This window comes from Microtus pennsylvanicus, chromosome 13 (assembly GCF_037038515.1).
Source record: "Microtus pennsylvanicus isolate mMicPen1 chromosome 13, mMicPen1.hap1, whole genome shotgun sequence".
NCBI lineage: Eukaryota > Metazoa > Chordata > Mammalia > Rodentia > Cricetidae > Microtus > Microtus pennsylvanicus.
Window position 1 is genome coordinate 64,513,229 of NC_134591.1, and position 20,921 is coordinate 64,534,149.

The window sequence follows — 20,921 nt, forward strand, 5'->3', positions numbered from 1 at the left end:
CTGTGTAAGGCTGTTGGATCCCCTGGAATTGGAGTTACAGTTGTGAGCTGCCATGTGGTTGCTGGGAATTGAACCCAGGTGCTCTTAACCATAACCACTAAGCCATCATCCAGCCTGGGTTTTACTTCTTTAGTTAACTGTGATCACTTGGAGTCCAAAACTATTAACTGGAAGATTCCAGAAGTAAACAACTAATAAGTTTTAAGTACTTTTGTTACAGTTAGTATATATTGTAAGTATTCAACTATATTGTTGCTAATCTCTTAGGGTGAGGAATTGATAAACTTAACTTGAAAACATAGTATCCATAGGGGTTGCTATTTGACCGTCTCAGGCATTCACCTGGGCAGGTCTCGGTAACTTACCTCCCAGATGAGGGGGAGCTCCTATGTCAACAGAAGCAGGGCGTAGAGAGCTATAGGACTTGCCCAAGGTCCTACAAGCCAGTACTTTTGAACTTAGGATGCTGGGATTAGTTCTCATTTTGAACCACCATATTGTCTCCTCCATCCCCTCCCCTCCATGGTGCTTTAAGTCAGGGAACGGGAGGAGACAAGGTGTCTTTGGGAAGCCTGACTAGGTTAAAAGGCAGACTCTTCACCAACTCAAATATCTGAAAGGGCGAGAGAGCCTACAAATCAAGGTGGGGCGGGGATGGGGGACCCGTCACAGGTATAGATAGCAGCAGGTGTCCCGGCTAGGGATCCTTTGTGGACATGGCCCCACTGCTACAGTGGTGACTTACTGGAAGGGGGCATGGGAGAACTGGCTGGCCTCGGACAGCTTGGGTCACACAGTAAGAGGAAAAAAAAAATCTCAGCTGGGCAGTGGTGGTGCACACCTTTAATTCCAGCATTTGGGAGGCAGAGGCAGGTGGATCTCTGCATTTGGGGTCAGCCTGGTCTACAGAGCTAGTTCCAGGACAGCCAGGGCTATAACACAGAGAAACCCTGTCTCGAAAAACAAAACAAAAATCTCAAATGCCAACAAGTGTGTGGTTGAGAGTTTAGATCTGGATCCTGTATCTTCAGTTCCTTGACTTCTGTTTGAGCCTCGGTTTCCTCCTTTGTCAAGAGGAAGTGATTACAGGGCTGATGTTTTAGGGTTTATTGGGGTCAGTGATGTCAAATACAAAGTTTTGGGCTCCAAAGCAGAGGTGAGCAAGTATCTGACGTTCAGATCCAGTTCTGGGAGTCCTACCCCAGAGCACAGTAGGTGGGAATAGCAGGGGGTGGGCAGGTTGTGGCAGACCCAATACTGGAGTGAGACAGCCTGGTTTTAAATCACATTCATGTGGTTAGAGAGATGGCTCAGAGACTGAGTCTTCAAGAGCGCTTGTTCCTCTTCCAGAGAACCCAAGTTCAATTCACAGTCCCCGCGTTGGGCAGCTCACAGTCACCTCTGCAACACCAGATCCAGGGGACGCAATACCACCTTCTGGCCTCTGAAGGCATCCACACACACAACACACACATACACAGAAATAAAAACAGAATCTTTAAATCCTACTCATGGTACACGCATGGCCTTGACTGTCAGTACAGTGGATGTCAATGGTGGCGCTCCCCGCCTTAAAGGGCATGGTGAGGATTTGGTTAGCTAATTGAGCAAGTAACACAAAGTTTCCAACCACTACAGATAGTAAGGGACTGCACATTTCAGCTGTCTTCTTTCCATCATAATCTGGAAAGAAGCGTGTGTAGGGGGCTGCTCAGAAAGGAAGAACTGAGCGGGCTGAGGCTCTTCGGATGGAGCCGAGCAGCACACGGAAATGTCAGCATGTGGGCTGGTGTTCACGGAGCGCCGAGTGTCAGGCACGCGCTCAGAAGGCAGAGCATGTATTATCCTCATTTTGCAGGTAGGAAATGGGTTCCGAGAGGTACAGTGACATCCCCCAAGAAACACAGCCAATCAGAAAATCACACACGAACATGCACACATATATGAAAGAAAAAAAGAAAGCTAGCTAGTAGGGGTAGGGCTGCCTGCCCGCCTTCCTTTCCTTTCTTTCTTCCTTCCTTCCTTCCTTTCTTCCTTCCTTTCTTCCTTCCTTCCTTCCTTCCTTCCTTCCTTCCTTCCTTCCTTCCTTCCCTTTCTTTCTTTGAGACAAGTCTCTCTACATAGCCTTGGCTGTCCTGTAATTCACTATGTAGACCAGGCTGTTCCTGAACTCACAGAAATCTCCTTGCCTCTGCCTCCTACGTGCTGGGATTAAAGGTGTGCACCACCATATTGGACTTGGGACTACATTTCTTTTTTTTGTTGTTGTTTGTTTTTGTTTTTCAAGACAGGGTTTCTCTGTAGCTTTGGAGCCTGTCCTGGAACTAGCTCTTGTAGACCAGGCTGGTCTCGAACTCACAGAGATCTGCCTGCCTCTGCCTCCTGAGTGCTGGGATTAAAGGTGTGCGCCACCACCGCCTGGCTTGGGGCTACATTTCTTAATCAAAAAGATTCAAACTAGTTGGGGGCTGGGGTGGAGGGGTTGATCCAGCAAATGAAGGAGAGGGACAGGGATAACAGGGAAGGGATGGAAGAGGGCAAGGTCTGTGCATGTGCGTGTGCACGCATGAGAGCACAGGCATGCTCTTGCTCAAACACGTAAGAGAAAAGGGGAGTATGGGAAGAGACAGAGTGACTTGTGTAGTCCAGGTTGGCCTCAAATTTGAATGTGCTGCAGATAAAAGAAAGTGGAATCTGGCAGGAATACCCCTACAACACGTGGGTTTTAAGAGACAGATGAGCTGGAAGAGATGGGGGCCCAGAACATTCTAGGCAGGGCCCAAGCACTGACCCTAAGGGGGGAATGAGTAGTGTAGCTTACTTAGAGCTGAGAAGTGGGAGGAAGTGACCCAGTGAAGAAGGGTTGGGAGGCTGGTGGCCTCAGGGGCATGTGACGGGTGACAGTAAGAGGCTTAGCTAATCACAGGAAAGGAAGTCCAGCACAGTCATTAACAGGGTAGACACCAGAATCACAGCCTAACCAGGCTGCTTCCTTCCCAGTGTTTTTAAGCACCTGACCCTAGGATGAGATGATCTGCAGCCGTACAGTGCCTGGAACGTGGTCCAGACGTGACTTGCTCATTCATTCCTCAACTAGCCATGCGGGTTTGGTGCTAGGCTGTTCTAGGACACAAAGCAGTAAACAGAGTTGAAGTATTAAAAAAAAAATACTCTACCCTCACGTGAATTTACACAAAGTAAAATAATTCACACAAAGGCGGGTAGAATGCAATGCATGGTTTATTAGCTGACTAGGCATGGCGGTATATGTCTGTAATCCTAGGAAGGCAAGAGAGTCATGAGTTCAAGGACAACTTGAGCTACATAGTAAGACCCTGTCTCCAAAATAAATGAGAACATGTGGGGGGGTGTGTGTGTGTGGTTTGTTAGGTGGTTATCAGAAGTACCAAGTAAGAAATGAAGCAGGGTGGGGCTTAGAGAGTATAAGATTGCAAGGGTGCCTTGGACATAGGTTTTTGTTTTTTGAAACAAGGGTCTCACTGTGTTGGCCAGGCTGCTGTGGAACTCCTGGCCGCCCTCCTGCCTCAGGCTCCTGAGTATCTGGAAGTCTAGATGCACAGCACTACTCCTAGCACGGATGAGAGCTCGAAATAAACTTACAGTTAGAGGCTGTCTGATGACTGGAATTTTTGCAAATTTTAGTAGAACACATCTACACATACGGAGACACAGTTTATAAAGATGGTGGAGGTGCAGATATTGCTGTCCCTTCTGCAGATGAGGACACTGACACTCACAGGGAAAAGACAAACTTACAGAACTAGTCCTGACTTTGAGGGTAGTGCTATGCCCTTGACTCTGAGTCCCTGTGGCAAGGGGACAGAATGGGAGTGGAGAGGACTAGTGAAATCTAAGGTAAGCCAGTATGCTGACGTGGAGCCAAGCTGTATAGTTAGAGCAGTGGCCTACTTCCTGGAGCCAGCAGTGTGGTCAGTATGCCTCAGCCTGGTCTGCTCAGGGTGAGCCGAGAGTGGCTGGACCTAGGAATAACCCGAAGGGCAGAGCAGGGGCAACCAGCTAGGCCTGAGGCACTGGGTGACAGGCCAGCAGGGCAGGATCCGTCCCGAGCTGAGTGAGCCTGTGGGTGTGGGTGGTAGTCAGACAGAAGAAATCAGCCCACTGACCAGATGAGAGGGAAGGGGGAGGTGACCAGCGGGGCCCAGCTGGCAGTGAAGGCCACCGAATGTCAACCTGGAGACCTTGACCTTGATGATGCCATCAGCAGCAAGGCTAAGACACAGTGTTATGAGATTGGGATCTGAGTAAGAGAGCTGGCGCAAGGTAGAGAAGGTTCCTTGAAGGCCATGGAGTGGGAAGCCCATTGAGGAACCTCTACCGCTGATCACGTGAGGAGTGGGGAGGGCAGGCCAGGCAGACAGATAGGTGGAAGGAATGAGACCCGAGATTTGATATTCTTTGACGTTGGCTTTGGGTCCTTCCTGGTGCTGGCTACTTTCTTTCTTCCTTTGTACCTCTGTTTTCTTGTTTAGACTTCTAACTTTTGGGGCTAAGAATCCATTCTGAGAAGGTGACAGAGCTAGGGCCTTCTCTCTAGATAAATATAAGAATGATTTGGGCAGCAGTTTGTGAGGCTATAAACCCGACAGAGTTCATTCATGAGTTAAGCTGGAAGGTCAGCATAAGTGCCGAGCGCCAAGTGCTTGCTCTGGACCAGGTGCTGCGTGAGGGCTTCTGTCTCACAGGCCTGTTAAAGCCGCACAACAACCCTAAGAAATGGATACCCTTGTATTTGACCTGTTTTGTAGATGAGGAAACTGAGGAGGCCTAGAGAGGCAGAGTGACTGCTTCAGTCACAGCTGGAGAGGCTGAGTTTGTCTCTGCTAATCGGACATGAAGGTTAGCCTGACAGGAATGGGAGGGATAGGCCTGGGAGGATTTGTAAAGAAAGCCATGAAGAAGTCAGAGCTGAAGGTAGGGAAAAGGGCCTGCTTAGCCCTGAGGTGTGAGAGGCATCAGGTGATCCAAGCTGAGGGCGGAGAATGAGGATTTCATTTAGAGCTCCATGACCTGGCTTCCAGAATCTGCCTTATAGGATTCTGCTGCTGCTGGGCCCGGAGTCTGCCAGGAAAGGGTGGCGTTTAGGCTGCTCTAACTTCATGACCTGATTATGTTCAGTGCCTGGCAGAGAAGGGCTTATCCCTGACCATTTGACTCAGCCTCCAGTGCTGTCTCTGGAATCTACCCTTCCTCCCTGTACCAAGGCCACCGAGAAGGGCCAATGGGCCTTGAACTCTCCAGGGAAATGCCAAAATGGAGAGTCTTTCCATTCCAGAGAAGAGCCTGGGGTCCGACTGATGAGATTACAGTAGAATCCGGAACCCAAGCCGCGTGGGACCCATGTTAGGTTCTCATCGGGCTCCATCTAGAAGTACAGTAAGAAGTAGCAGAGATTAGGTGAGGCCCCTGGCTCAGGCCGAAGTCTAGATTTATGAGGAATTGAACTTGCTGTCTAGAATAGGTCTTTTTGTAAAGAGCCAGCTAGTAAAAATTTTAAGGCTTTGTAGACCATTCATTTTCTGTTGTGATACCTTGAAAGTAGTCTTAGATAATACATAAACAGACGGCCTGGCCATGTTCCAGTCAAACTTCAATTATGAAATAGACAACAGGCTGGATTTGGCCCATGGGCTGAAATTTGCAAACTCCTGGTGAACAGCCTTATTCTTCCTGAAGGGTGTGCAGATTTTAAAGTAATATTAGTGATCTCTAAGCAAATAAGTTTGGTATATCAGGCAGGTTGACTTAGAATGTGATCTAACCGTTTGGAGTTGGTGAGTACAAACTGGACTAGAGCCAAGTGTGAGCACATCCCAGTGCTGGGGAAGTCAAAGCAGGAGGATGCTGAGTTTGAGGCCAGCCTGGGCTATAGAACACAGTCATATCTCAAAAAGAAGCAACGGTGACAACTAGCTAGTGGCTGAAAACAATTAAAAACCTCTGGTTTTGCCGGGCAGTGGTGGTGCACACCTTTAATCCCAGCACTTGGGAAGCAGAAGCAGGTGGATCTCTGTGAGTTCGAGGCCAGCGTGGTCTACAGAGAGTTCCAGTACAGTCAAGCAGACAGCTAAGGCTACACAGAGACCCTGTCTTGAAAATCAAAAACCACCACCAACAAAAATCTTTAGCTTTGCCTAAATCACAGAAAGCTGGGGTCAGGGAGTATGGGGCATTGAGATTTAGACCCATGTGTAAGGCTGTGGTCTGGATGTGGGGAAGTGGGTGAGCGACAGCCACAGATATTGATCTGGAGTTGGCAGAATTTTGGTTGTAAGCCAGAGCGCCATCTGATCTAGTGTGGTGCAATAAAGCACAATGGAAGTAATATATGTAATTAAAAGTTTGCTAATACATTTTATATACATATATATATATACATATATATATGAGACAGGGTCTTCTGCACAGCTCTGACTGGTCTGGAACTCACAGAGATCCACCTGCCTCTGCCTCCCTGATGCTGGGATTAAAGGCATGTGCTGCTATGCTTAGCCTAGTACCTCCCTTTTTTAAAGACAAGGTGTCTCTGTGGCAAAGGAAGCTTGGAGCTCACTGTGTAGCCCAAGTTTACCTCATCTCATACTCAAGACCCTATATTAGACTCCCACATGTTGGAATTACAGGCACGTGCCCCACCAGGCTGGGACTTCTAATGCATTCAACAAAGAAAAAAAAGAAGCAGCCGGGTGGTGGTGGCACACGCCTTTAATCCCAGCACTTGGGAGGCAGAGGCAGGCGGATCTCTGTGAGTTCGAGACCAGCCTGGTCTACAAGAGCTAGTTCCAGGACAGGCTCCAAAACCACAGAGAAACCCTGTTTCGAAAAAAACCAAAAAAAAAAAAAAAAAGAAAAAAAGAAAAGAAAAAAAGGAGCAAAATCCATTTAATAATGTATCTTATCTAACTCAGCATATCAAAGATAGGATTGTCTCAGTATATAATCATTATAAAACTACTGAGATATTTTCCGTTTCTTATTATAAGACTTAAGTATCTGCTGTGTATTTTACACCTAACAGCATTTCCCACTTCGGGCTAAGTGTTCTCGGTGCCCAGGAGCCGCATGTGGCAACTGGCTAAGTGGGCAGCATGGATTTAGAAGCAGCCTTTTCTCTGGGACTAGAGTCCAGGAGTCATGAGCCAGAATAATCTGGAATAAATAGGGTTGAAGCGCTAGGTTACACGTTTAACCAACTTGAACTGGTGCAGACTGGCCCAGTCTACAGGAGACAGCACCTGGGCTGTGTGTGGGTTGAGGAGAAAGGGTTCCCTCCCTCAGAATTCTGACCAGCTGGCCCCAGGTGGAAACTCTGTTGTGGCTCCGGGCCTCTCAGGACATTTGGCGTCACCTCTCTGAGCACCAGTTTTTAGCTCATCCCAATGTCACCTCTGACTCTGGAGTCCGGTCTGGCCTGGCAGGTGGGGGAGGGCAGGGTGGCAGCTGGACCCTTCCTTGGAGCAGAAGCCCTGCCCCTCTAAGCCAGCTGCTGCCAGCCTTCCTGGACGGACTCTGTGGAAACAGGGGACCCAGAGACAGAAATAAACTGCCAGGTTTCCGGGGCGGAGGGGGGGGTTATGTGACTCCAACCTTTGTGTTCCCTTGCTGGGGGGTGTGGAGGGAGCAGGAAGCAGCTCTAGACTCTCACAGGATGCCCCCCCTCCCCATGTGCCATCTCCTTTCCCATCTCCATACCCCTTGCCTCTGAGGCTGGGGTGAACCTAGAATCTGATAAATTAGTGAATTACGAGATGAGCGGTTGAGGGCAGACTGAGGCCTTTGGGCTGTTGAGCAGTTTGGTACCCATTTTTAGACACTGTCTGGGGGACCCCCTAGCTGTCTCATAGCAGGTGTTGCATAGATTCAGAGGGCTGCATCAGGGTGCTAAAAAGCTAGAAGACTGTATTGGGTACCTACTCCGCCACTGGTCAAAGGCAACTTGGAGCGACACACTGGGTCTTCGTTTCCACCTCTGTTTTAGAGTTTGTCTTGTGTCAGTAATTACCTCATACTTTGAAGCCACTTTGTCTGACTTCCGGCTGTGCCATTGTCTAACCTTCGGCAGGTCACTTAACTACCGAGCCTCAGTTTCCTCCGGAGCAAAAACACTGCATCTTTCTTGCGACCTTAATGGTGTTAGTTCATTCTGACAATGCAAAGCCAGCGTGCATGCCGTTGGCCACTAACACTGAGTAGGCGCTAGATGCAAATGTATTATTGTATGAAAATACATTGTTTTGGTTTCCCCTGAAAAGAGAGCTTTGCAATCCCTCTCACTTTATAAATGTTAAAACCAAGCCCCCCCTCCCCAAGAAAAGTGAGTGTTTTGCCCAGGGAAAGGCGCACAGCAAAGTGAATATGGTACCCTTCAAATAAAGCCCTGTAGCTCATCCCAACTTACAGGTAAGGAAATCGAGGCCGGTGATTGGCCACTGGTGCTCGGTGGCGCTATCCAGTGAGGCCCGAGTCCGCCGCTGGGGAGGGAGTGCCCGGGCCGCCGGCGCTCACCGGAGGAGGGGCGTGCAGGTAGCGGGCGCCCTGGAGCCACCGCCCGTGCAAGGCGCTATTAGTAATCCCGTCGCTCGGCGGGCCGAGAGAGCAAGTCGGGCCGGGTGTCTCTCGGGCCCTCCCCAGCCCGGAGCCGGATCGAGGCTGCCCTTCCCTCCCCTTCCACGTGTCCCTCCTCCGCGGGCAGCCGAGGGCCTGGACTAACGGGCCGGGGGCCAGGAAAAAGCCGAAAACACCGCGGCTGGGCCGCTCCCCTCCCGCTCAAAATAGCCCCCGACCGGGGCTGCCACGCATTCCGTCGGCCCCCGGGGTGCGGGAAGGGGCGGCGGATCAGGCTACGTGGCCGCCCGGCCGAGTGGGACAGGGTGGGGGCGAGGGCGGGCCGCGCGGTCGGCCGGCCGGCATGTGGCTCTCCTTCGGGGAGCCTTGGCAGCCTGGGCTGCGCGCTGCGCGGGGATGATGGAGAGCTTCTGGAATTTCCTGCAGCTGGAGAGCGCGGCCGGCCGGGGGAGCCGGCCCAGCGCTGCTCGGGAAGGGGCGCCGAGCCGCTCGACCCCCGGACGCGTCTCCGCCGCTCCGGTGGGGTGGGAGATTTCCCCGCCCGGTCCCGGACCTCCCCCGGGCGAGGCAGGAGGCTCCCCTCCCCCGCTGCTCCTTCGGGGCTGGCGGGGGTCCAGGCCCGCCCTCCTCGGCCTGGGCGGCGGACAGGGGCCAGGTGCAGGCGACGCCCCTCCCCCAGCCGCCTGGTTTCCCTCTCGGCCCGTCACCTCCGCAAAGAGTCAGAAGCCCTGCGGCCTCCTGGGGAGGGGGCGGGGGCGCAGGCGCAGGCACCGGGGCGGCCAGGTAGCTCGAGGGGCGGCGGCGGGAAAACTCGGGAGCGGATTCCTTCGGCCGGCAGACCCGCGCTTCCTGCTCGAGCTGAGGCGTCGAAGGGCTTCTCTGGAGGAGGGAAGCGAGGCAGCCCTCTCCCAGGTCCCCCTCCTCTCGCAACTGCCGAGCCAGTGGGCAACGGACCGCTGGGAAAATCCTGGATCCTTTCCCCAACACCCGCAGCAGCTTGCTTTGGGGGGCGACTCTGCACCTTGCTGGTCAGAGTCCGGAAAAGACACCCGGGAGGGAGGGCCTCCTATTTCCCGGAGCCCTGAAATCCAGGGGAGTTGGTAAGTGACTCTCAGGCTCACTCTTGGCACTGTTGGGTGGGGGGTGGGGGCGTGAAGAGATCGTTTTCCCACAGCTTTGCCTAATTCCAGCACCGTTTGGTTGAGCTCTGCAGATGGAGACGGATGGACCGTTTGGCCACTCCCAGCCAAAGGCCCCCAGTTCGGTTACAATTCCCGCCCCTACCGAGCTCACCTCGTTAAACTAAAGCAGTGATGGGAGGCTTGGGCTTGGTTGGATCCCTCTGTCGTGCACTGTGCAGTGACCGTGGGCAAGTCCCTTCACTCCTGAGTTCTCCTTTCCCCTTCCTCTCTGAAAAACTAGATGCTAGTAGGCAGGCCTGGGCCTTGTGGAGCTTGAAGTCGCACTTGTAAAGCAGTTAGTGCGATGCCTCCCCATAGTGAGGACACCTGAGTAACAAGCAGTCCTGCTCAGGAGAGTAGATAATCCCATCTACCTTCCACCGGGCCTGAAATGTGCCTTCTCAGGGTAGGCAGGGAAGGATGGAAAGGGAAAGCTATTGGCTTTATTGAGTGTTCATTTATTCCTTAAACTCATGCTTGCTGTTAGTAGGCTCAGCTCGCTCTACACTGGGACAAGAGACCTTTAAAGTGCTGGGAGCTGAGAACCAATCCTGATCACAATGCATTAAATTAAAGCCCTTCCGCCCGGGCCTGCTCTAAGTATGGTCTGGAAACTGATGCCCAAGGAGGGGGCTGGTCTCCTCCGGATGCTCCCACTGTTCCGCTGGGGGGTGGGGCTGGCAGAGCACAAAGCTTGGCTTCTCCAGGTGTATGGCCCAGGCAGGCTTAAGGTCAGTAGGATTCTTCCTTTGGGGCTCCTAGCTCACTTTCCACCCTGCCACTGCCAGATGCGCAGATTCAAATTCAAATTCCCCTAGGCTCCACTTCAGCCCAGGAAGTACACCTGGGCCCTCTCCCCACCCCCACCTTCCCCCGTTTTGTTTGCTGTTTGATTGGCCTTCCTTGTCCTCTGGGGAAAAACTAGTATACTGGAAAGAGCCCGAGATGCATCTCACTAGGCCCTGATGTTGCATGACTTTAATCCTAGCACTTGGGACGCAGAGGCGGGTGGATCTCTGAGTTTGAAGCCAGTCAGGGCTACACAGTGAGACCTCGTCTCAGAACAACAGCAAAAAAAAAGTTTCATTTGACTGTAAACTTGAGGCCTGCCTCTGTGAACCCCAGTTTGCCTTTCTGCAGAAACCACTTAGGAAGGGCTAGAGATGGAGTAGGTCCGTGAGGTGCTTGCCTATCAGGCCCAAGGTCTTGCATTTAATTCCCAACACCACCAGATATTATATATGGATGCATAAAGCTACCTTGAACACCTCTTCACCCATTATCCTACAGGCATCCTGGCAGAGATCTCCTTAAATAATACAAGACAGGTGTGCCCTTGGAGCTTAAGCGCTTTTGCTTTGAAGGCTAGGTATAGGGAATAAGAGAAGCTGCTTTGGGTTCTGGTGGTGCGCTGGGACCCCGGATACAAAGTTCAGAAACTTGCCTGATGGCTAGACTAAGTCCAGCCCAGCCCACCACACCGGGGCAGCCCGGTTTGCAGAGGCCGAAAGCGTTGAGTAGGCAGCAGGGTTGTAAAAGAGGTCCCATTGGAAGGCAACATGCGTACATCTGGCTAGTTTCTCTCTGTACCCATAGAGGGCTCACAGAAGCAAAAAGCTCCAACCAGCAGTAAGGCTGTGTGACTTTGAGCAGGTGATTTTTCCTCTGTCTCTGTTCCCTTCTGCCTGACACAGAGGCTGGATTAGTGACTCCCTCAGGCACCTTCCAGCTCTGACAGGCTCCAAGCCGGTGTTGACTGATGTCTCCTAGGAGATAGCATACAGAGAACCAAGTCGGCAGGGAGATCCCTGTCAAGGTATCCCCCCCCCCTCCAGAAAAGCCAGAACGCCCTCCTTACTGAAACACACCCTTCAGGGATTCTTGACGGAAAAAATCGTGGTGGGTGGAGGGGGCATGTCACCCAAATGAGCAGCATTGCTGACTCCCAGGGTTCCTGTTATCTGAAGAGAGGCCTGTGCTCAAGAGTGGCGTGAGCGCTTGTGTCAGGCAGGGCGGTGAGGCTGCATGCTTCTAGAAGAAAGGAATGTGTGTGTCAGGGACCAGTCAGTCTCTAGGGATGGGGTGCTGGGCATGGGACTGCTAACTTGTGGGATGTGTGCCTGAGAGTCATCACAGCGCCAGTGGGTTGGGGTGTGCTCTAGCCGAGGAGACTGGCTGTGGGACTGAGGAAAAATAAGGTAGAGGAGTTGGCTCTGAGTCGGGGCTGGACGGCTTGTGGGTGGAAGAGTTTAGCCTGTGCCTAGGTTTGTCCGCTCGGAGCTGGGAGTTGAACTGAAGGACACTATTCTGAATGGCAGTTCTATTGTGAGGGTTTCTGTGTGCGGTTGTTGTCAAGGCTTCCTGAACAGCGGCTCTCTGGAAGGTGTGTCACTGGAGGTGTGTGTTGTAAGGTAGACCCTGGCCGTTTGGGATGCTGTCTGTATTGACTGGTGTTTCCAGGCTGCCAATCAAGCCTCGTCGTTTTGGGTGCCTCTTCTCTTCTAGCCCCCCTATGCAGAGGGAGGTCCCAAAACTGGGTGAAGAGAGGAGGGAAGTCTGCCTTTTCTAGTGTCTGTGTAGGTAACAGGCAGCTCACAGTAATTTTACCACGGTTCCTAAGTCAGGAACAGGCGTGAATTGACCTTTTAACCCCTTCCCCACCACGGGATTAGATTCTGTTTCCTGTTCAATCTCCTCCAGAACCAGTTCCATGCCGAATCACATCCCAGCCCAACGGTGGATAAGCAACCCCATCCATCGCTTTTTCTCCCTTTACCCTTATCAGGCCTTGGGGGGGCCTGAGGGCCAGGCTGGTGCAGGGTCTGGCAGGAGCTGAGGGCCCAGGCGGGAGTGATAAATATTGAAGAGGAGGGATTTCGGTGTGGGCTGGAGCAGCTGCAGTGGTTCGAGTGTCACACTATCTCTCCCCAGGTTTACTGACCCATTTCCATTCACGCGGCTGCCGGTTTCCTAGCAACGGCAACAGTCCCCCCAGAACAGGCGGAGTGTGTGTCTGCCATTAGCGACTGCTGCAACTGTGTCAAGGTTACCCCGCTCCCTGCAAACCCACCCCGGCGGGTTTGTTTTCTGCCAGCGCCTGGCACACACCATGCCAACCCAGGCAGGGGGAGAGGAGGGCAGGGGGCCAGCCTTAGGGGCTTGGGTGGGGGGTGGGGGCGACGAGGAACTGCAGTTCCTGATCCAATGGGAGCCAACTTGGACAGAGTCCGAAGCCCCCCCTCCCATTTGCTGGTGGAATTCCTGAGCCTGAGGGGAGCAGGGGGTGGAGCTGTCCCTCATCCCTGACCCCCGAGATTCCAGAGCCTGGGGGGAGGGGTGTAAGGCCAGGGGCCTCTGGGAACCCTGCCGGGTCTGACCCCACCTGGCTTGTTCTCTGTGCTGGCTTTCTTCCACTCGGGTAGCACCTCGGGGGCCCCCTGTTGCTCTCTGCTCTTTGTCCCAGGCTCTATGAGGGGTCTCCCCCACCTGACTCCCCAAGACAGGGTTCTATTTCTCCCTCCCCGTAAGACTAGGGACACTCCTGAGGTTGGGGTTCATGAAACCTCTCTGCCCTCAACACCAGTTCCTGGCTTTTTCCCAGATTTTGGGAGACAAGATAAAACATTTATGGTGAAGAGTGGCCAGGTAGGCAGATGCCCCCATCCTATTGGAAAAGGAGGTTGTGTATGAATGCGTCCTACCCTCTATGAAGCCATAGATAGTTATAGATATACACACATACATACACACACACACACACACACACACACACACGATTGGTCAAAGGAAGTACCCATCTTTTCTTAAATGAAACTGCAGGGGGTTAAACGGCACCCCCACCTTGGTATGTGAGCTCCCCTAGGATAGGGGGAGTCTGTCACCTTATGAGCACTCATGGTCAGCTCAGACCTGACCAGTCACATTCCTTCCCAGGAGAGTTGGAGCTTAAGGCAGAGAGAGGGCAGGGGCAGAAGCCTGGAGGGAGTTGAGTTGATAGGAATGGAAGGCCCTGGCACGGGGGAGGGTGGTGGTGAGCTTCACCAAGAAGCTGGGGCGAGGGGCAGCTGGGACTAATGTCTGAATCCACTTCTCATTTTCCAGGCTTCGGTCTTCTGTCTTCCCTCCCTCTCTTTTCTCCTACTTTATACACCCACAAACCTTCCAGGTAGGCCCTCAAGCCTGTGCCATAGGTGTACAGACCTGATACCAGTTCTGAACAAAGAGAAGAGCATGCCGGAGGCAGTTTCTGACGTGTGGAGTGGCCCAGGGACTTATGGGTAGCCTCCAATGTGACTTTCTGGTGCTTGGGAGAGGTTGGCTGGGTCAGAGGCTCTGGCATCTAGGGTACAGAGCAGGCTGTTAGACCGAGACCTGGGCGGAAACTCAGAGAGCCTGGTTCCCTGCCCAGGCCCATGACTGGGTCCTCGTGGCCTCAGTCATGAAGAGCTTAGGCCAGTTAAGAGCCCTCCTATCCTGTTAGTCAGTGATTCTGGGTGAGAGATGAGTGAGGGTAGGCAGGGATGGTCAGGAGAGGTGTGGGAAGCAGCCAGCTCAAGGGGGAGTAGCAACATGATACTGTAGCGAAAATAGCCCAGGTCATTTTCAGCTGCTTGGGCCGAGGCATCTGATCCCAGCAGGGCAGCATGGGCAGGGGGCAGGGACGCGCCTTCTCTAAAGCTCCTTGGAAAGCCAGATAGGATGGGAGACTAGAGAAAGGTTGGCAAGCCTGGCTAGGCTCCTTCTGACCTACTGGGACCTGGCAGGAGCCCAAGAATCAAATAAGGAATGCAGGGGGTTAACCGGAGGTGAGGCCTGGCTCCCCCTTTGGGTCCAGGCCTGGATGAGGTGAAAGGTCAACCCCAAGGAGTCCAGGGCACAGCTGAGGGGGTGGGGGGGGCAAGTAACTTGATCCTTCTCTCTGCTAGGCTCCAGGATCACAGCGCCCCCCACCCCCAGGAAAGGTGCTCTGACATCCCCAGGCAGGAGTTTGTTTAGACTTGCTCTCATCGGGGCTGTGAGCTAGGGGTGGGGGGTCCAGGCTCGTGGGGGTCAGGCACCCCAGCCAGTGTAGACTGCTTTGTCATTCTGTGGTTAGGGGAGTTGGTGGTGGCCCGCCGGAAAAGTTTAAAGATAGCCTCTTCTGGCCCCACACATGCTCCAGACCTCTGTAATTCTGAGGGACAGCATAGGGTGGGACATCATAGGCACTGATGAGCTAGAATTGCCAGCTTGGTGCGAGACTGGCATTGAGATGTGTGTGGGATGGAGAGTTACACCTCCATGCAGACATGTCTCCGCTGTCTGGTCATATATGTGGTAGGGTGCTGGGGTGTGAGATGGGTGATGGCAAGCAGAGATAGCACATGCAAGAACTTGGGCTCTTAAATCAAGCCTGGCTTTGGTTCAGATCTTTGCCTCTGCCTGAGTGTTGAGATCAAGACTCATGCCACGAAAGCAAGCTTTTAACCTGCGCATGTTTACCTGTCTGCAGAGGAGGACAGGACAGGTACCCAGTGAAGGATAATGTGAGCAGGGCTGCAGCGTATGACTCAACATGCTTGAGGCCCCGGGTTCAATTCCAGCCACTGCCAAAAATAAAAAATTCAAAAGGATGGTAATAAGTCTCACTAGCTGCCAAGCCAACTCTAGCTAGAAGCTGGTGAGCTATATAGACAGTATGAAGGAGAGGGTGGCTTTGAGACTGTCTGGTGGGTCTTGGTTAGTCACTTCAGCCTGTGCTATCTAACTAACCTGGATGGAGTGTGGTGAGGTGAACTGTGCTCTGCATGAGGCAAGGGCTGGTTCAGTTTAAGTCTATTCCTATTGCTGACCTCTGGGGCTAGCTGCAGCAACACCCCCCCATCTCCACCCTAACAGGCTTTGTGTGGCTCTGTGGGTGTAGCTGTCCCCAGAGTGCGGCTGTAGGTATGTTTGAGAAGGCACAGGCATCCTCAGAACAAGTAGCCTTTTGTCCGCTTTCAGCCCCCAGCTGGGCCGGGCTCTCTCTCGGGGATCCCCTGTTTCTAAGCCCAGATCCCAGCCCACAGACTTTGTCTCTGCCCACAGGTATCCATCTAAGGAGTGTGGATGCTCTGAGCCCCTTCCCACCCATCTGGGTATGGGGAGGGGGGGTGCTAGCATTGAAGTCTAGGGAAAGAGGGTCTTGGATTAAAGTTGTGCCCAAAGCTCCACCCCCTCCCATGTCACTCTAGGTGCAACCATCCCCCTCGGAGCCTTGCTTGCTCCCCTGAGCTCCAGAGCACAGTGGGTGGAGTCAGCAGGAGGTGGCTGGAGCAGGCAGGGCTGACTTTGGAGCAGGAGACCTCAAAAGCCTCACCCTTTTTGCAGTGAGAGAGGCTGGACTGGGGTCTTAAGTCTTCTTCTGGAGACCTCTATTTTTTTCAGTTCATGTCCACATTTGCCAGCTACTCCTTTCTGCAGAAAACCTTCCCAGAATCGATCCTCACCTCCAGTGAACATACCCCCCTATTCCCTTTACTCTTAGCGCTGTGCTTGCAGAGGGAGAGACACTAAGGCACTAACAAGCCCAGCTATCTATGAAGCCGGCTACTGTGTCCTAGACTCTGCCCCTTCCTCATGACTTACCTTTTCACAGCAGGATTGGGAACTCCCGAACAGGGGTTACAGACATGGCATGAATCAGAAAAGGCACCACTGCGTGTTTAGGTTGGGACAGAGGAGGCGACACGCTTATATGGAAGGAAAACTGCAGAGCCACACAGCAAGCAAAACAGAAAAGCTAGAAGCCAGGCTCTTGGCTCTGAGTGTGACTAGGAGGGAGAGCTACAGGGAGAATTGCTAGGGGCCGTCCCCTTCCAAACCCGTCCCTCTACAAGAGCAGACAGGCACCAGGTGGATCTTTCTTTGCTTCCCACACATCTGTACCAGACCCTCTGACTTAGGGGAAGAAGGGGTGGCTGGGGGAGCTAAGAGCATTTACAAGCCACAGGAAGTGATTCTGGACTTCAGGAGGTGGTATGAGCCCAGTGATTGGGGGCTACTGGTTCTGGGGACATAAAGATTTAGCTTGCAGGTGGGAGGTTCCAAGTTGAGCAAAGAGGAGTGTTGGGAGCCAAAGTATGTGGGGGTTCAGTGCAAGGGAGGCAGAGATTATGCTGGCCCAGCACTCTTCCCCCTACACACACCCACAGGCTGGCCTAGTGGAATGCTGGGAAGCCCCAGGGATGAGGCCAAGCAGCCAAGGTGTCTCCGGTGGCACGGAAGCAGTTAAGAGCTGCCTCAGCCCGTTCCTTCAGACAATTAGTGACATCTCGCTTGACAACACCACACTGAGCCCATGCAGACCTCAGCCCCCCCCCTCAGCCCCCCCACAGCCGCTTCAGCTGTTTATTCTTGGGCTTTAACAATTGGGATTCTGACTTGGAGGAGCGGGCGCCCTGCACTGCCCTCTGACCCACCGTCGCCTTGGCAACTGGAGCCCGGTAGGCCTGGGCTCTGCGTTAGGATTACAGATCCTGAATTCACAATCTTGCTTCCCTGCAAGCAGCAGCAGCAACAGCAGCATATGGGATCTTCAGCCAGACTGGAGGGGACAGAGGAGGAAGATCCTCAGGGGACATCCTGAGACACAGGTGGAACCCTGGGATGGCACATGTGACCTGGGGAAAGGTGCCCCCCTGGGGTTGGGCAAAGCCCAAGAGCCCTATTCCACTCCAGCATCTTCCAGTTGCTTTCTGGAAACTTCCTGGTAGAGCCCTGAGGGCAGGGGCGATGCTTCTTCATCACACACCCCTTTTCTCCCCTTAGTCAGCCCCCTACCATGCCCATAGCTCCAAGTGCCAGCAGACTGTGCCCCTGCCGTGCCCGCTGCCATGGCAACAGGCACCCCCCCTTTCAAAGCCCTGCTCCCCCCAGCAGCCAACTGCCCCAGCTGAAACCAGAGCCGATGCATCTGTGAGCCTCATGCCCAGACCCACATTCCAGTTCTGTCCTCTGTTGTCCCCCCCAGTTCTGGTGACATCTCCCCCCTGCTTGTGCCCCTCCCTTCACCCCTGCCTACTCCTGCTGTTCCCCCCACACTCTATCCATCACTTAGTGTCTCCCCCTTCTTTCCACCCTATTCTGTGAGTGTATCTCACCCTCTTGACTGTCTCCGCTAGTCTCTGGGTGTGTCAGTCCCTCTGTCTCCTGCTCCCTGGGTTGCTGTGCCTAGGCCTGTCTGTGGCAAGCTCCTCCATCTCTCTCCTTCTGTGTGTGTCTTTGTCTCTGCATCATCCTCCCCGTCTCTTTCTTTCTCTCTCTCTCTCTCTTTGTCTTTTTCTTCCTCCTCTTCACACTCTTCCTGAGTCTTTTTTCTTGCTGTTTCTCCTGGCATGCTCTCCCTACCTCTCCCCAGCTCCGCTTCCTCTCCCCTCCCTCCTTTCTCCTTAGGCTGTTTTTCTTGCACCCAGCATCTTCCCCTCTCGGCCTTGATCTCTCCCTCCTCTTTCTGTCCTCACTGTTCTCTCTAAAATTCAGATTTCTTTCAAGATTCCTCCTCTGTCTCCTACTTGGCCATCTTCCTTGTAACCACTGGCCAGGGAGCTGAGGGTAGCCCTTCAGATCTACCCCAAAGAAATGCCCTTTCTAGTAGGGACTCTATGCCTGAGAGCCCCACTGGGCATGTGTAATTGAATTTGAAATGAACAGAGTCTAAGACTAAAGAGCCTTCAGAAAATAGGGTACCAGGCGAAGAATGCAAGGCATCCTTTGCAGTTTTAGAGTTTGGACATTCCCTATTTGGTCACCCTTCCACCAGCCCAAGTGGCACAAAAGAGCAGTCCCAGGAGCTAAGCTAGACAAGGGCCCTGACATCTTGTAGGGTGCCTAGGCCTCACTGATCCTGTCTCCCTGATATGATGGCTCTCCCAGGCTCTGCCTCAGTTTCCAAACCTGAGAGTCTCCAGCTTCTTTAAAGCACTTTGAGTTCCTGGAACAAAGTCAGCTATGAGGAACAAGGAAAGGCTTAAGTAACCAGCACTGGGGACACTGCTGCCCAGAACCAGAGTCTTGGTGGAGTCAGGGTCCTGTCTCCTTCAGTGCCGAGTGGAGGGCAGTGTCCACCTCTCCTTAAGGCTGCAGCCTCTGTTGTCCAGTCTGGACAGTGGCCTCTGGCTTCCTCCTGGCATCCTCCTTCAAGAACTGAGCTTTGAGTCATGGGCAAATAGGCCCTAGAGCAGTATGCCAGGCCTCCAGGGCCTGGCCTCTTGATATGGTGAGGCCTAGTCAGACAGAGATTTCTAGGACCCTGGGTCTGGACACTACTCACCAAGGGGGTCAGGTAGGGGGGTGCCAGGGGGGCGGGTTGCACGCAAAGCATGCTGGGCCCCCTTGGCGGGTGGGTGGGGGGAACAAAGCTGGCATCGAGGCCTCAGCTAAAATTAGCTGCTTCCCTGCGCGGGAGCGAGCATGCTTGCCAGCCGCCCAGATCGCCGCTGCCTCGGCAGGCCATCTGTCGCCACGTTTTTTTGCTAAGTCCCCCAGGGCCCCCTAGCTCTAGCCACCCCCGGGGGCTAGAGGACTCTGCTCTTGAGAATGTTGCTGGAGAGAGTTCTGGCCTTTGCCGCAGTCCTGCTGTGTGACCTCAGGCTAGCTCTGTCCCTCTCTGGACTTCCATACAGTAAGGGAGTCCCTTATTCCTGGGCAGTAGGTGCTCTTGTGGATCCTGAAGGCAGCAGGGGGATGTGTGTGTTCCACTCCCTCCCGTTTGAGCTGTTCTGCTAGTCCAGGTACCAAGGTAGACCAAGGGAGGCTGAGGGTAAAGGTGAAGGGGAGGGCAGACTTAATTTAATTCCTTGGTCTTAGCATAGGGCAGTCTGTCCTGTCTCCATCAACTCCTCAACACTCGCCCACATCTCCAGTCCCTGTGGGAAGCCAGGCAGTAGAAGCAGGGTTCAGCTGACACAGGTCTAGCCTGTGACTGTAGGGGAGTGCCCAGCTCCTTAGTTTCCTCTCTTCCCATTCTGCATATGGCGCGTGATTTTCTGAGGCCAGCTTTATAGATGGAGACTGAGATGCCAGAAGACGAGAGAGTCCTTGAGGAAGCAGTGGCAGGGAGTGGAGCCCACTGCCCTCCCTCCTCTAAAGCTGCCTTCTGACCCCAGTACTTCCTTGGCCCTTTCTCTCTCCCTTAAGCCAAAGAGGCTGAGCTGCCGCTCCAAGGTCACACAACTTGGCTTGGGAGGAGCGTAGACTTGAACCCGGGCCTCTTGGCTCCTGGCCTCACTCACCACTCTGGCCAGCAGGCTGGGCCTGTTCCCCAAGTGAGTCATGCTCCTGGACTTTGGCCTCCTTGTCCCTATCCCTAGTTCTGTGGCCTGAAGTTTGGAGAGGGGGCCTTTATAAGGAAGAGGGACAGCGACAACCTTCACAGCAAAGGGGAGCTTAGGCTACTGCGCCGCCCCTCCTTGAGTTCATTAGAAATGGAATGGGCGCCTGGGAAGGTGAAGTTTCCTGGTTGTCTATGTGCTCTGGCGGCTCCCTCCCCAGCACTGCTCTCCAGTGCCTGCTGCCTGGCTGCTGGGTTACCTCCTTACCTCCTCTCCTGGTGTCCAGGGAGCAAGGTCACACCCAGAGCCCTGTGTGCCTCCTCCTCCTCCTGGGGCCAGTAGCGTTTGTCACTGGGGCAACGTGTGGCTGTGCCCGGTTCTAGCATTGCTGGGGTGACATTCATGCCCTGTGAGCTGTGACGCTTCTGCAGGCAGAGGACAGACAGCACCACCCAGGCTGGCGACAGTGCTGGAGGAAGGATGTGGGTGGGCTGTCACCTGTCCAAAGCAGGCAGAGGTGGTATGTTGTGTCTAGATGAGGTGGGGGAGTGGTAGGGGGGACCTCAGAGAAGGACATGGTTGTGTCCCTGCCTCAGACTTTGGTGGGTGGAAGAGACTTGTCCCATGGTGGGGCTGTTTTGGTTCACTGCATATGTTAGGATTTTGTACATCGGAGACCCTGTCAGTAGGTAAGTGGTGCCTGGTTAGGTGGTAGGTTACACTGTTGTGACAGGTGACAGCCGGACACCTGCCTTGTGCCACCCAGGGGTATCAGATACAGCCATCTCACGCTTCCAGGGAAGCAACAGGTTGTGTGCTTAGTTCCCATAGGGAAGGTTGTCGGTGA

General features: G+C 53.5%; 1 protein-coding gene across 9 annotated transcripts in view; it reads left to right on the plus strand.

Moving 5' to 3' along the window:
- The window catches only part of Ahdc1 (AT-hook DNA binding motif containing 1), a 64,845-nt gene that overhangs the window by 18,500 nt on the left and 25,424 nt on the right, over nucleotides 1–20,921 (plus strand). The gene's annotated exons all lie outside the window — the stretch shown is intronic.